Genomic DNA, 15,385 nt, shown 5'->3' with positions numbered 1-15,385 from the left:
GCCCAAAGTGCTTATTGACTGTATCTGTGTCTGGAACATTATTAGGCTATCTTCCCTTGTTTAAATTTTAATTATTTATGCAAGCTATTCATCAATATATATTGGGCTGTAGGGAGCAGTAAGCTTGTGGGTAAAGGGAAAGTAGCTGAAATAAAGCAACAGTTTTAGGACTATTGGGTGAAATCTTATATTCAAAAAACAAAACAAAACATTTCAAAGACCTTCAATCTGATTATGTCTTTGGGCAGCACACTTTATTCATATGTTGTCTTTGATTCCTTGATAAATAGGCATAAACGGTTAGTTTGGGTAATGGTGAAATATGTTGCCATTTGAAAAATTATAACTTCAAAAATAATGTATTTTTATTAGAAATTTTTGTTCTTTAATATATTTTAAACATGAAAAACTAGAAATGTTTTTCTCTTTAGAGAAAATAGGCTCAGGAAAGAAGAAAACAGAGGAGGCAGTATCTTATGAACCATTTAACTTTCAAGAGAAGAGATTCAGTATACTCAGTTTCCCATTCTGCTCAAGATACCTAGGTTGCACAAGCACTTTCTTTACTCAGCTGTCTCTTTCTTATAGGAATATCCGAACCTATTTTTGTGCTATAATTAATATTTATAAAAAGAGATTTTAAAGGAGAACCTATAGAAGATGAAATAGAGAGAGAACTAGTGATTTAAAAACAAAGCAAAAAAGGAATAATAACTTTTAATAATCCAATGTAAAATAAATGATGAAAAATGTATTTTTCTGGTATAAAGTTCTTGAAGTTTTTTCTTAAAAGATTTTCTTTAACATCGAAACTGCTATCCAGGAAATATTAAAACCACATGAAAACTCATGATAAAACCACATGGTGTTTTAGAAGCCTTGGTTTACCCAGGTCTTACAGTGTATCGCTTACACTTTTAAAATATAATAGAGGTTTAAATTATACTGACAATTCCTAGATTATATTTATAAATAAGCCAGAGGATTGTCTCTTGCTTTAGAGCCCACACTGTGTTATATAACAAATGCAGTGCTTTCCTGACTAAAGAGCTGTTTATCCCAGGATTCTATTGTCTTCACTAGGTTTGCCCTATTTGTCTATCTTTTGCTTGATTCCAGAAGTAGGGTGTGTATGAAATCCATGCACCTAGTTATCTTTTAACTGCCTTACTAACAGAACCATATAAAACAGTATTTTTTGATAGAAGGGAGCATGTAGGATTATTTTAATTGGCAATGACTGAGTAGATTCCGAAAAGAAATCTTTTAATTTAGTCAATATTTATCTTTGACTTTCATTGTTAACAACAGCTGTTTGCTAGCATAGAGGAACAATGAGTCCACATTTTCCAGTGTCTAGTCAGGGAAAAAGTTACATATTGTTCTTCAAAGCTCTGAGGTTAGGATTTACCACAAGAGGTCACTATAGGTTCTGTCACAGGTGAACCAAGTAGTTAATCTCTTCTGTTTTCTTTTTCCCTCAAGTATGATTGGAGATTAAAATCAATGTAGTTAGTTGTTACTTTTGGAAGAAAATATCTAAAGCATAAGACACAGAGAAGTAAAACAAAGAAAGGTATTTTTTTTCTTTTAATTATTACAATCTTATTTTAGTTGATGACCAGTGTTTTGTGACTAAATGAATTATGATATCAATACAAATAGTTTACATAAAGAAATAAATTTCAATACATTTTAGACTAGTAGAACATTTACTTTAGCAGATAAACAAATTTTTATTATAATAAGCCATTGGGTGTGATGGTAATATATATGAAATACAAAGTTTTGCAGAAAAATGCCATATAAATAATGTTCATACTGTGAGGATGAATATATATTTTGTATTTCCAAAAAATTGTCCCTTGGCAGATATCTTGATATAATTAAATTGATAGTGCTTTGATTTTACTGAAAGATAGTTCACAGTGATTTAGTTACCTAGGACATGATTCTAGTATTGTGATGTTATTCAGACTTTTAAAATAAAATAAAGAACTAAAAAAATATTTTTCAAAGTTTCCCAAACTTATTAAGCTCTCCAAAAATGTGATTAGAGATAATATTACTTTAAGAGATTTCGTTTCCTATTAATCAGCAAGCCTGAATCTTGGTTTTAGGGATTTGTCTTTTTCTTTTTGGTAGAGTTCAAAAGTACATGTTGAGAGATGCTTTGAAATGTCCTAAAAATTAATTTTAATGAGAAAATTAAAATATGCCACATAGCAATTTATGACTAAAAGAACTATGTTGTGAAATCAGATAGACATGAATAACAAGCCACAAACAAAAACCAGTGGCAATTGTGGTGGAAATTGAGGTTAAAGAAAGTAGTCTTCATGTGCTCTGAGAAATGGATATTTATAAACATTTTCCTTTGCCAATAGCAGAGTAGAATTTTAAAAATACTGCCTTATGTTCTTGTCACACACACACACAAATGATAACTATGTGAGGTGATGGATATGTTAATTCTTTTAACTGTGATAATCATTTCACAAGTATATGTATCTGAAAACATAAAGTTGTACACCTTAAATATATACAATTTTTATTTGTCAATTCTACCTCAATAAAGATGAAAAAAAAAATCCTCAGTATATTCCACCAAATACTTTAGATTAATTTGTGATATGACTCCTTTGCATCACCAAGGAATGACTAAAAAGAATCATTTTAATATCCTCATTTTATATAATATAGAAGTTAATACTGGAAAGGCTTAGTTTTGAAAATATTTGTTTGAATGAGGAGCAGTAATAATATTGTCACATAAATCAGTGTGTAGTTGAGATATTATTTTAGTATTTGCTTGTATGCGGTTATCATCCAAGAGAGAGAGTATACATCCCAGATAGTAGTTTTGTGATATGTTAAGTTTTCACATGGAAAAAGGTAAGAAAATTAAATGAAAAGCAAAATAATTTAGAAAGAAAGAGTGATTGAAAAGCTATTTGAAATTTTATTGAAGTGAACTTCTATCTTTCTTGGGGTCTGGTCCCATGAAAGAAATACAAGTACTGTGTACGAACTCCTTATTGATTTCAAGGGATAAGTGATTCGAGATCTGAGCTTAAGCACACAATCATAGCAGTTTCTCAAAGTAATGACATTCAACTGGAAAGTCATGAAAATGTTGGTATGTGAACTAAGCTCCGTAAGGATATTAATTATATCTTACACATACTTTATACCCTCCACTGTGAAGAGCACATAGAACTAAGTACTAGTTGAATAAATGCTTTTTGATTTTGTCTCCTAAATTAGACAACTCTGTAATTGATTTCCTCCCAAAGCAATAGTGATTAAATCTAGTAAGCGGGTATAAATAATTGTGTATTTTAAAATACTTAATCAGTGCACATATCTGAAAATGAAAATTGCATGGTAGAGGGCCAGTCAAATGGGTCTCATGAGAGCATGAGAGGTGCAGTTATAAGCGATCTGCTCTTCTCCTATTCGAACTTGATGTACGCCTGAAATATTTTCTATCACTTTTGTTCTAATCTCCAAGAGCCTAAAAGCTGCACTATTTTATACAGGAAAGAACTGTTTAGAAATTTGTGGATTCTAATTAAATTACTTTTCATTACAATTTTCCAGTTACAGGTTACTGATGGTAAGTTTTATCACTGTGAATCAATCCTTACCAGTTTAAGTATCTTTGGAGTGAGTTAAGCCTTGAGGAGCAGCTGCCATATCCAGTGGAATTTGGCTATTTAGAGACTGCAGGGCCAGCCTCAGATCACCATTTAAGTGAAAATCAAACAATTCACTTGAATTGAGGGGAAAAGTTAACCTTTATTCTGATCTTTTCTGTAAGTCTTTTCTGCTAGCATTTTTTATTTGGGGCAAATTAAAGCACAATGAGTTTATTTTCATATATTTATAGCATTGAGAGAATAGAGGAATTCTTCCATGAGGGTTAAATAGTCCCAGAATAAAGTCCCCTAAAAACAGCTCCCATCCTTTTGCTTGACCTTCATATTCTTTCTAATTAATCATTAATGCAACAAAAATTTATGGAGTGCCTACTGTGTACTAGGCACTGATATAAGCCCTGGGGATGCATAATGAACACAATGATAAAAATGACGCGTCTCCCTTTTTTATTTGGGGCCACTGTACACTTTGGTTTGGAGCCTAGGTTTTGGAGAATGCATTGGACTCCTGGCTCTCATGCTTACTAGCTCTGCTACTTATTTAACTGTACCTAGTTTTCTCCTCTGTAAAATACAATACTAACTAACTTACGGTGTTGAAGTGAGGATTAAATGAGGTAATATGTGCAAAGTGCTGAGAACAGTGTCTGGTACATAACAATATCAGTCAGTATCAGTGCTGTTAGTTATTTTTATCATTCAGACGTTTAAATCTTTGATTGCACCATCTGTAGTTGATGCCTCTAAAACTTGGTCACCATTTCCTTTTGCATCTTTTTTCAACTGATTTCTGTCTATACCATAATGTCGAAGCTTCCTAGAAGGTTACAAGTGAGCATCCTTCTTGTGAATCCAAAGGCCTTTTATTTGTCCACATTTTTCTGGGTTTGCAGGATTTGAGACTGTGCACTCCTACCTTCTCCACATCCATGTTCATCTTTTGGATTTCATATCTTTACACGTTCTCCTGTTCTTTTTCTGGGTTCTCTTCCTATTCCCTTTCTATTCCTTTATTCCCCTCCTCTCCTTCTGTTCTTTCTCTCCTCCTTCTCCTCTCCTTCCTTCCGAAGAATGAAGAGGCATCCAGGTTCCGCCTTCAACTGTCTTTCTTACATCTTCGCCCTTCTTTTCAGAGTAGGCTTCTGCTCTGTGCTTGCTTTAATCACTCTGTGCTCCAGTCCCGTGTTTCCAGTGGCCTATGGAATTTCTCTTCCTGCACTCCGCACAAGCCACCTAAAACTCATTGTGGCCAGAATTGAATATATCGTTAGTTTTGTCTTCAAATAGACTTAGTTTCTCTGGTATTTCCTTATTTCTGTCAAAGGTGTTGAGGTATAATTATGTTATCAATCTTTAGGGATAAGAATTTTGCAATATACTTCTTTTGTACCTTCAACAAGTGCTGTGTGCAGAATAAGTGAGTTTACGCCTGTTTACTATAATGACTCATCTCAGAGCATGAAACAGGTCCATAACTGACATCATATGCAGCCAGTGTATGTAAATATGATGACCAAAGAAAGAATTTCAGGTCATAAGAAAAGAGCTGGGCTTGGGAACAAAGTATCTCCTCTGAGAATGAGGAATGGAAGGTGTGACATTCTCCTCATTCATTCCTAAAGCAGTCTCTCTTCTACTAGAGCAACCATAGTCAAGTTAACTGGTAATCTTTCTGGAACTCTGTGGTGGTATTCACAAGCTCAGAGAACAGTGCTCTCAATAGAGCAAAGGCGTTTCCACCTTGAAGAAAAAGACTCCTGTCCTGGCTTTGCCCTTACCTACAGTGACATACTAGGGCTCTCCAATATTATAATAATTACCTTGCAATATTGCTGGAAAAATTCAAAAGAACCACAAATGTAGTGGATCTTGCACTGCGCCTCATCATAGTAAGGGCTGAATAAATATTCACCTTTTTCTCTTTTCCTCTAGGTAAGGTTATGTTAGGGAGATTTTTTTTTTCCTGAAGAAAGCAAAGTATTGACTGTGGAGACTTTCATAAACTGGTGGAGGATCTGAGCTTAAAAGCATTTGGATTCACTTTACCAGGTGCTTATTTTATTTGGAGGAAAAAAACCCAACCAAACAAACAAATATCCCTCTTTTACCCAGCAAGAAACTACTACTTGGAGCCAAAGAAACATCATTTCTCTTCACTGGCAGTGCTTGGAGAATCCGAAGAAGGTGGTAGAAATGTCAGCTTCTTTTTGTAACTGGCCCAGTGAAATTTGGCCAAATGAGGAATGAGTTGAATTTATGATCTTAAACAATTAGCATCTAGTGCATAGATAGTAGAAATTAAAAAAAAAATAGGACAAAATAAATTAGATTTTAAATTTACAAAATAAATTAGATTGTAAATGTATTCAGAAAGCCTCGCTTCTGTTTTTCTACCAGATATACAGGTTAGGCTAGTCTTTTAATTGAAATTCTTCATTAGTTATCATTAGTATTTGATTGCCTTAAAAGGTTAACTTCAAAGAAAAGGCATAAGCCCTTCAGAACAGATGCAACTCATTTGCAAAAACAAGGTTTGTTTATTTGCAGGATTGAAAAGTGATGCTTAATCATTAAATATGTAATACTTTTTCCTCCTGATAAACACATGTTGACTGATTTAGCTCTAATCCAAGATTATATAATTAGTGAATGTCTTATAGCTTTAGATATCTTAAGAAATTTTATTGTAATAAAATCCAGTAGAAAATTGTCATTATCTATATTCAGGTAAAAGTTTTCTGTTGTATTTTGAGATTATGAATCCTATGGGCCATTATTAGTTATGTTTTCCTTCTAATGATTTTGACCAGTATACTTTTTAGAAACCCATGAACAAAACACCAAGTATTAAGAGTAGAAACTTTGCATTGTTGAATATTCTTTTTGTATGAGTGTGTAGAAATATTTCTATAACAAAATTGCTACTATTCCTACCACTAGAATTTCGGAAATATAAAGTTTCTCATGTGTTCTGAACCACTTTGGCTAGGTTGAAAAATAATGTCTTACAAAGCACAGAAACTTAGAAATGTTCCTTTGATCTTGAAGAAGATGAAAAGTGAAGGCATATTTTTAACTTTGATGACAGCTGAACAAATTTGAATAAATTAACAGATATTTTGTGCATATTTCAAACTCCCACAGTGATGATCTGCTTAGTGTTGCCAATATTATTATATAATTAATAGTCTCATTGTGAAAGGTACAAAGTGTATGTGTATGTGTCTATACACACACACACACACACACACACACATATATTCTCTTTCCCTCTCTCTCTCTCTATTTTCATATATATAGACATATTGGAAGTGGGCAATACACCTACCAGGAATCAACATTGTGGATGTGGGCATGACATATAAATTATGCTTCTGTTTAGCCATCTGTGCCAGGACATTATTTAACCCAAATAAAATGTGTTATATGTGCTTCACGGGTTGTTCGTTTTGTTACTGTTCTAAGAAACTTAAATGTATAGATATTGCTCACCCAGAAGACAAGTTTAAAAAATTATATACGCTTTATGATTTAAATACATAAGTTTCTAGAGTTCAGGGAAATCTGCTTAGGAACACCTATTTTTTTTTTTTTTTTTTAACAGAATTGTCACTTCTTTGAAGAAAAAAGCTAGTGCTGTTCTTATCTATATTCTCGACAATGTCTAGCATTGCTCTAATAATTATTTATTGCTGTATGACTTTAATAAGAATCAGGATTTTTATATTTGTTTTACTCATTTGATGAACATTTGTGGTGTGTGATGACAAACAGACATGATCCTTGATCTGGGACTTGGAGTCTGGTAGGGAGACAGACATTCAGAAAGTTCATATTGAATATATAATTATAGATTATGGTAAGTATTTTGAAGGAAAAGGGGAGGATGCTGTGATGAGGTGTGACAGACTAATTTCGATTAGGAGGCGGTGTCAGGGAAGGCCTTTCTAAGGAAGTAGTGTTAAATTAACACCTAAAGTAAGAGGTAACTGGATAGTTAAATAGGCAGAAGAATATTTTAGGCACAAAGAGAAAACATGTGAAAAGCCTTGAGGAGAAAAAGAGAAAACGAGCGGCTAAGTGTGTGATGCTTAAAGTCCAGGGTAGTTGCATCGAAGCAGGTAAAAGAAGAGAAAGGTTCGTAAAATGGATGGAGAGATAATTAGGGGCCTGGCTATTCTGGGTAAGGCTTTTGCATTATATTTCAAGTGCAGTAGACAGATCTCCTGGCTACATGGGTTACTTGATGTGTAATGACAAGTTGAGTTGGATGAAGTTAGGGGACCCTCTAGGCAACTGTTCTGATTGTTCAGGCAAGAGATGATGGTGAGTTGACCTGGGATGACAGCAGCAGAGATGGGCAGAAGTGGATGGAACTGACATGTTTTGTTAGTAGAATTATTTGGGTTTAGTGATGAACTGGGTGGCATGAATGAAGAGGTGAGAAGAATGACTTTCAGGGTTTTGGCTCAAGCATCTGGATATAGACAGAGGTACAGAAGATTTTCCTGAGATGGGGATAACTGGAAGACAGCCAGATTGGAGTGATGCTCTGGAGATCGCCGGCACCATCACTTTGTCATCTAGCTCTACTTTCATTCCGTGAAGTAAAACAGTGCAGCCAAAGGGGGCTTAGTGTGACTGTGTACAGAGATGATTTTTGTATTCTACTTACAGATCTTCAGAAAAGAGTATCACAGGCCAGGTAATTAGCTTAGTCCGTCTGGTAGTTCTTGTGGAAGAGAAACATGTAGCTTCAGATTTTAATAAGAGGCTGATTCAGATGAGAAACAAAGTAAATTTTTGACTAAACCAAAATCTCAAACCAAAACCCAACTTTATAATGAATATTTGACACTCAGCATTGTTAAATGCCCTCTTCATTCAATCCCTTTTAGAAAACATTAGTGATTGTTACGTGGATATTATTGTGTTGCTTTTTAAGCTTCAAATTTCTCTTCTTGGTCACTGGTTTTTGGACTGTGCATTCTTTAGCTCTTTGAATCAGAGGATTGTGGAGATTGGGGTAACACTTAGAGCTTGAACTCACCTGCACTCAAGTCCTTCCTCATGGAGGCCCTACCGGTCATCTGGAAGAGCAGCTTGAAATAGCTCTCAGCCAGGTTTCCGGTTTCTGCCTGCACTTCACCTTTACTGCTGGAACTCTGTGCACAGGTTGTAAGGCTTTCAGAATAAGAGTGATGACTTTTGGCTGGTGTGCTTCCCCAAAGATAGGACTAAAGGAATACCCTCAGAGGGAAAATCAGGCTAACTTTCCTCAGAAGCATCCCTAGATCTTGGAAAAACTATAAATTAGTGAAAGTGTTTTGTGTTTCAGCTTCTTTTTATGAAGTTCTTTCCCTTTACCTCTACTCCATGTCTTCTGTCTTTGTCAGTACTCTAGAATTCTTTTGTGTGTTTTAGCACTTCTTAAAATATCTTAAAACTTCTCTGTGCTAGTGCTCTGAAATATATCTCTATAGGGTCATTTGCATAAAAAAAGATGGAAGGGAGGGCAGGAGAGAGAGAGAGGAAAAGATAGAGGTTTAACACTCCCCACCCCATAAAGGAAATTAACCATTGTTAATGTCCATGAAGTTTATGAATACACAGTTTTTGTAAAACACAGAACAAAAAAAGCTGTCCAATCATGTCACATACAGGTCATATTGGAGTAACTCAGGAAGACATTTTTTTTTCCTGGAATTGCTGCAGAAAGGGAGGAAGCATTTCGCATACTTTTATATTATTTTAATTTACTTAATATAACCTCTTCCAGAAATTTCTATCAGGCAGGATTATTGACTTCATGGTTGGTATGATCTCCTATAGAAATGGGATATTAATATATGCAGTGGTATTAAGTTGAATGTAGTTATTTTCCTAGTGTCTGAAGAAATAGCACGGTAAAGAGAAAGTGCTTCCTTTATGTTACAGCAAAACAAAAGCTTAGGTAGCGGTTTAGAAATATAGTGTGATATAATAGAAAATCTTAGTCAGTGAGGCCTGGTCTGTGTTTTTCCTTTACCAGACACCCTTTTCCTAAATTCAATGGGTACTTTAATTTTCCTGGTCTGCTTTCCCATCCTTAAAAAGAAGGAAAGGATTCACAAGATGAGCGCATTAATGAGCTTGAGGGGTCACCTCATGGTTTTGTTAAAAAGCAGGTTCTGGGGTAGGTCCTAGATTCTGCATTGCTACTAAGCTCCCAGTTGATACTGATCTACACTTTGAGTAGCAAGGCACTAGATCAAAGTTTTCCTAACCTGGCTGAGCATAAGACTTTCCTCCATGGCTATATTTTTGTGTTCCTCTCTGAGGGAGTCTGTTCAGTGTGCCTGCACTGGAATTTAGTAATCTGTGTTTTTGACACTCATTATAAGATTCTACTATGGCCGTCAGCATTTGGGAATTGTTGCAGCAGTGAATTAGTGCTTCTCTGCCTTGACTGCACATTAGATCCACCTGGGAAGATTTGAGAACAAGTATGGATGCCTGGATCTCACTCCAAGACCAACTAAGACAGAATCTTTGAGGGATGAGGACTGGAATGAATAACTCCAGCGGCCCCCTCCAGTCCTCCTCAGCCTCCGTCCCTATTGGACGTGCTGTCAAAATTGAGAAACACTCGTGATTCCTAGTGGACCATTTTGAATTAGGGCCTGTGATTTAGTTTTCGACCTTCTAACCCTTGAGGGAAAAGTGCTTATTTTATTTTGTGTCAGTTTCTGAGAGGATACTGGATCGATTTGAAATAATATAATGAGGTGTTTTCAAGACAGCCCCTTGCAGAGATCCATTCCAGAATCTGCACATGTGTGGAGGTCTAGTTTTCAAATTGTTGTAATGGGCCACTGCCACCTGGTAGGGATACAACCTGATTATTAGGCCCTGCATGCCAGAACATATGGTATATTTGATCTATTTGGACATGAAATGTTTGTAAACATCTTCAAGGACTGGAACAGTCTGGATCCCAAGGAAGGTTCAGTTTTCCAGGGTTCATGGCTCTTGGTATGCTAAGAGCTGTGAGGACCAATCAGAACTGGTTTCCCTAAGATTGACTGATGAATGTCTTAGTGTATCTGGGCTACTATAACAAAGTACCATAAATTGTGTGGCTTATAAACAACAGAAATTTATTTTTCATAGTTCTGGAGGCTGGAAGTCTGAGATCAGGGTGCCAGCATGGTCAAGTTCTGGTGAGAACCCTCTTTTTGGTTGCAGAATGCTGACTTCTCATTGTATCCTCACATGGTGGAGAGCAGAGCGGAGGAAGCAAGCTCTCTTGTGACTCTTAAAAAGGCACTAATCCCATTCTTGAGAGCTCCACCCTTAGGGAAAGATTCACTGAAGTCATGACAACTGAGTTAAGATCTAAATAAATACAGATGTCCACTAGATGACGGGAGAAAAGAATGGCGTTTAGGCAGTAAGGATGACAAGTTAAAAGTTCTTACAGTGGGAGAGAACTTCAAGTTTACAAGAATACAAGAAAAATCAGTGTGGCTATCATACTCAGGGCAAGGGACAGAATGCTGAAGTTTAGCAGACTTCGAGGTCATAATAAGCCATGGAAAGGATGTGAGCATTTTGAGAGCCATGATAAGCTATCGATGGGTGTTAAAGCAGGGAGGAGACATGAGCCAATGTGAATTTTAAAAAGACCTGTCTGGCTTCAGTGCAGACCATCCATTGAAGAAATCCCAGAGAAAGGATCAGAGTGAACCATCTAGATAGCGAACCATCTAGATAGCTTTTGGAATGGTCCGGGGGAGGGGCATGGGGTGAGGGAAGCTTGAAATTGGGAGATGATAGTGAGGATCCAGAGAACATGGAGAGACTTGCAAGGTCTAAGAGATAAAAATGATTTGGTAATGGATTAGATATAGCGGTAATGAGAAGGATGTTGAAAGATGGCTTCTGAATTTCTGGTTTCCACAATTGCATGGATGATGAGTCTATTATCTAAGATAGGAAACACTGGAAAACCATTTGATTTGGAGGAATGAAACGTCATGGGCATATTCTACTGAGGTACATTTAAGATATCTAAAAGGAGAGGTCAACTTGGATATCAAGATCTAGCATTTATGGAAGAAGTTTGGTTTGGAGATATAAAATGATGAGTTACCAAATCTATGGAGATAGGTGAAAGTATAAGAAAAGCTGATGCGGACAGATTCTAATATATACTCAATGGATGAAGAATTCTGAACCTGCAAAGGAAATGGAGGAGTGTCTAGAGAAACAGGGGACTATTATTCAATGAAAGCTAATGATTGAGAAATTTTCAAGGAGAGAATAGTTACCAAGGCTTGTAAATTGTCAGGTGAAATGAGTAAAAAGCATCCTTTGGATTTGATGACATGGAGAAGTTATTGGTGATCCTGGCTGTCTTGGAGTGGTGAAGACAGAAGCCAGAGAGGAGTTAGTTGAGTGAATAGGAGCTGAAGAGATGGAATCAATGTGAAGAGGGAACAGTGAGTTTTTTCTCGAAAGGCTGGAGATAGATATGGTGGTAACCAGAGGGGAATATAGCTTAGTGGTACTCAGTGAATGTGCCATAGGGAAGGTAGAGTTGAGCTGGTTCTTAAAAGTTTTGATAGGCAGAAGGATGGAGGAAGTGTTTTGAGTGGACAGTAGGTATCATGAGTGAATATATCTTGGTGGTATAATGAGGAAACTGGCCTAACTGCAGTAGTATGGACTTTAGGAGTAATGAGAAATATATTTGTATAGGTAGGGAGGGTGAGACTGAATTTCAGAGGGCTTTGAAAATCTGGGAGAGGATTCGATGATGTAACTAATTGGGAGTCTTGATCTAAATGAAGAATGGTAGGATGGAGGTAGGGCTTCAGGGAGATAGTGAACAGTAGTGTGAAAGCCAGACTGAATATCAGGATGAATTGAAGCAAGGAGAGCATGCAATTATCTGTGTGGCCTGCCACAGTTACGTAGGCATGAAGTGAGGAACATGGATTAGGTAGGGTAAACTGGCCTGCGCTAGGAGGGGAAAGAAGTTAATTTCTGATGATTGTATTATAAATATTTATGATTGATGCTATATATAAAAGACCATGTAGAATTTATACTTTATGAAGCATTTTTGTGTATATAAGCTATTTTAATCTCCACTTTAACCACCCTATGTACCAAGGAAGGGTCATATTACTGTTCTCATAGCTAAGGTTTAGCTCAAATGCTGCTGTTTTCCTAAAACTTTTGATTCTCTGTTCCTTTGTCTTCCTGTGTTTTCTTTTAAATTTGAGGTATGATTTATATGAGGTAAAATACACAAATCTTAAGTGTACAGTACAGTTACTTTTGACAAATGCATATTGCCCGTGTAACTTATACCTTTATGCAGGTAAAGAAAAATGACCTTTGCAAGAAAGTTTATTTTTGCCTCTTTCTTGCTAGCCCCTCTACTATCCCACAGTTGAATATGAATATGCTACAGTTTTAAATACAATCTCTTGTTGATGGACATTTGCATTGTTTTCAATTTTTGGCTACTATGAATAGATCTGATGTGAACATTTTTTTGCAAGTCTTTTTGTTAACACATTTTCATTTCACTTGAGTAAATGCCTAGGAGTGAAATTTCTGGGTCATAGTTGAATATTTAACTTTACAAGAAACAATTTTCCAAAGTGATCGTGCCATTTTATATTTGCACTAGCAAATTTTAAAGAGTTTGAGTTGTTCCACATTTTCATCAACATTTTATATTATTAGTCTTTATAACTACTCTAGTGGTTGAGCAGTGATGTATTATTATCATTGTGCTTTTAGTTTATATTTTCCTGATGCTTGGTGATGGTGAGCTTCTTATTCTTGTGCTTATTGGCCATTGTATATATTCTTTTGTGAAATGTTTTCAAGTCATTTGCTTATTTTGTTATATAAGTCATTTGTCCTTTTGTAGGATTTTTTTTGTTTTCTGGATAGGAGTTCTTTCTCAGCTATCTATCTGTACTGTGAATGTTTTCTCTTGGTTTGTGGATTTCCTTTTCATTTTCTTGACAGTGTCCTTGATTGAGCAGTTTATTTTAATTTTGATTGTGTCTAATTTATTTAATAATACTTGCTTTTATGACGATTTTTATATGAGTCTTATCTAAGAAATTTTTGTCTTCCTCACCACTGCAAAGATTTTCTTCTGTTTTCTTTTTAGTTTTCATTCTTGTATCTAGGTCTATGATCCATTTTAAATTGTTTTTGTGTATGTGTGTGATGTGAGGTAGGGATCATAGTTCAATTTCTGCTCACATGAATATCCAGTTGTTTTAGCACAGTTCATTGAAAAGACTTATTTGCCCTTTAAATTGCCTTGGCATCTTTGCAAAAAGTCAGTTGACCATTTATGCGAGGCTCTGTATCTTTTTTTCTTTATTTTTTGTTTTCAGCAGTTTTATTGTTACCTTCCTACTGTGGCTTGCTTCTTGTTTATCTTGCTTGAGGTTTACTGAGCTATGATCTATTGGCTGCTATTTGTCATGTTGTTTGGAAAAATTTTTGTCACCATTTATCCAAATAACATTTGCGCTTTATTCTATCTTTTTTTTCCCAGACTCAACTAAATATAGACTGCTTGTCTCTTTAATCTTTTTCTCTTTTTGCTTCGGTTTGCAGTAACTTACACTGAAATGTTTTTAAATTGTTCTTTATTTTTCAGGATCTAATTTACCGTTAAACATATCCCATGCATTTTTTATTTCAGATATTATATTGTTTATTTCTCTGTTCCCATGTTAACCTCTTTCTCTATTGCCTAATCTTTCCCTTGATTAGTGTCACAATTCTCTCTCTCTCTCTTTTTTTTTTTGCATGCCTGATAATTTTTAATTATATACTGGACATTGTTTTGATACATTGTATAGATTTTAGATTTTTTTATTTTCCTTAGAAGAAGGATACATTTTATTTAGCAGGTAGTCAAATTACTGATGGATCACCTTGGTCATGATTTTAGCCTTTTTTGTGTGTGTGGGTGTGTGAGAGTTTATATTCTACATTTTTTTATTTTAGTCCCAAGTCACAGACTTTTATCCTGGGCCTTGTTTCTTACTCCTAAAGCATGGCCTCCTGTGGCCTAACTGGAAATCTTGTGAAATTTACCAAGCTTCTCTAACTTGATAGGACTAGAACTCTGAAATTTATCTTGGAGCCTTGGGGAGCTGGTGAAATTTCTGCTTACCTCTTAGTCTTCTTCTCATTTCTGGACTTGATGGGTTCCTTTGTAGTCTTATCCTGTGCACGCACAGTTCAGGCCTCAGAGAAGGATTTGAAGTACATTTATATATAGGTTTATGGCTCCATATGTCAAAGAATCTCCCTATTAACTTTAATCTGCTCTGGCCGCCCCAAATTGCGACCTTTGACTTTTCTGTTAGAACTCTGTCACCTATGAACTATATGTATTGGGAAGTGCTCTCAGGGAAAAACAGTTAAATGAATATCTCACTTAATGTATCTCCCTTTCTTCAAGAGTTTGTCTTTTCCAGTTTCTATTTTTGGTTGGTTTTTAGTGCTTTGAAACAGATTTCTTTTCATATTTTGTCCTATGCTTTTTGATTTAGCATATATTTTGCTAAATCAAGTTGTAATTGGTTGTTACATATTTGTTTTTCTTAATATGTAAGTTTTTTCGAGAGTAAAAATATGTTTTACTGTTATTTATTCTAGCCTATTGCCTCACCCAGGCTAGTGCCTTTTAC

The 15,385-nt window shown here is 35.5% G+C and overlaps 1 protein-coding gene across 2 annotated transcripts in view; it reads left to right on the top strand.

Annotated features, from left to right (window-relative positions):
- KCNH5 (potassium voltage-gated channel subfamily H member 5) overlaps nt 1-15,385 on the top strand; it is a 342,803-nt gene that overhangs the window by 87,441 nt on the left and 239,977 nt on the right. The gene's annotated exons all lie outside the window — the stretch shown is intronic.

This window comes from Pteropus medius, unplaced genomic scaffold (assembly GCF_902729225.1).
Source record: "Pteropus medius unplaced genomic scaffold, Ma_sr-lr_union100, whole genome shotgun sequence".
NCBI classification, from domain to species: Eukaryota; Metazoa; Chordata; class Mammalia; order Chiroptera; family Pteropodidae; genus Pteropus; species Pteropus medius.
Note: the sequence above shows the minus strand (reverse complement) of the source record. Positions and strands in the feature narration are given on the sequence as shown.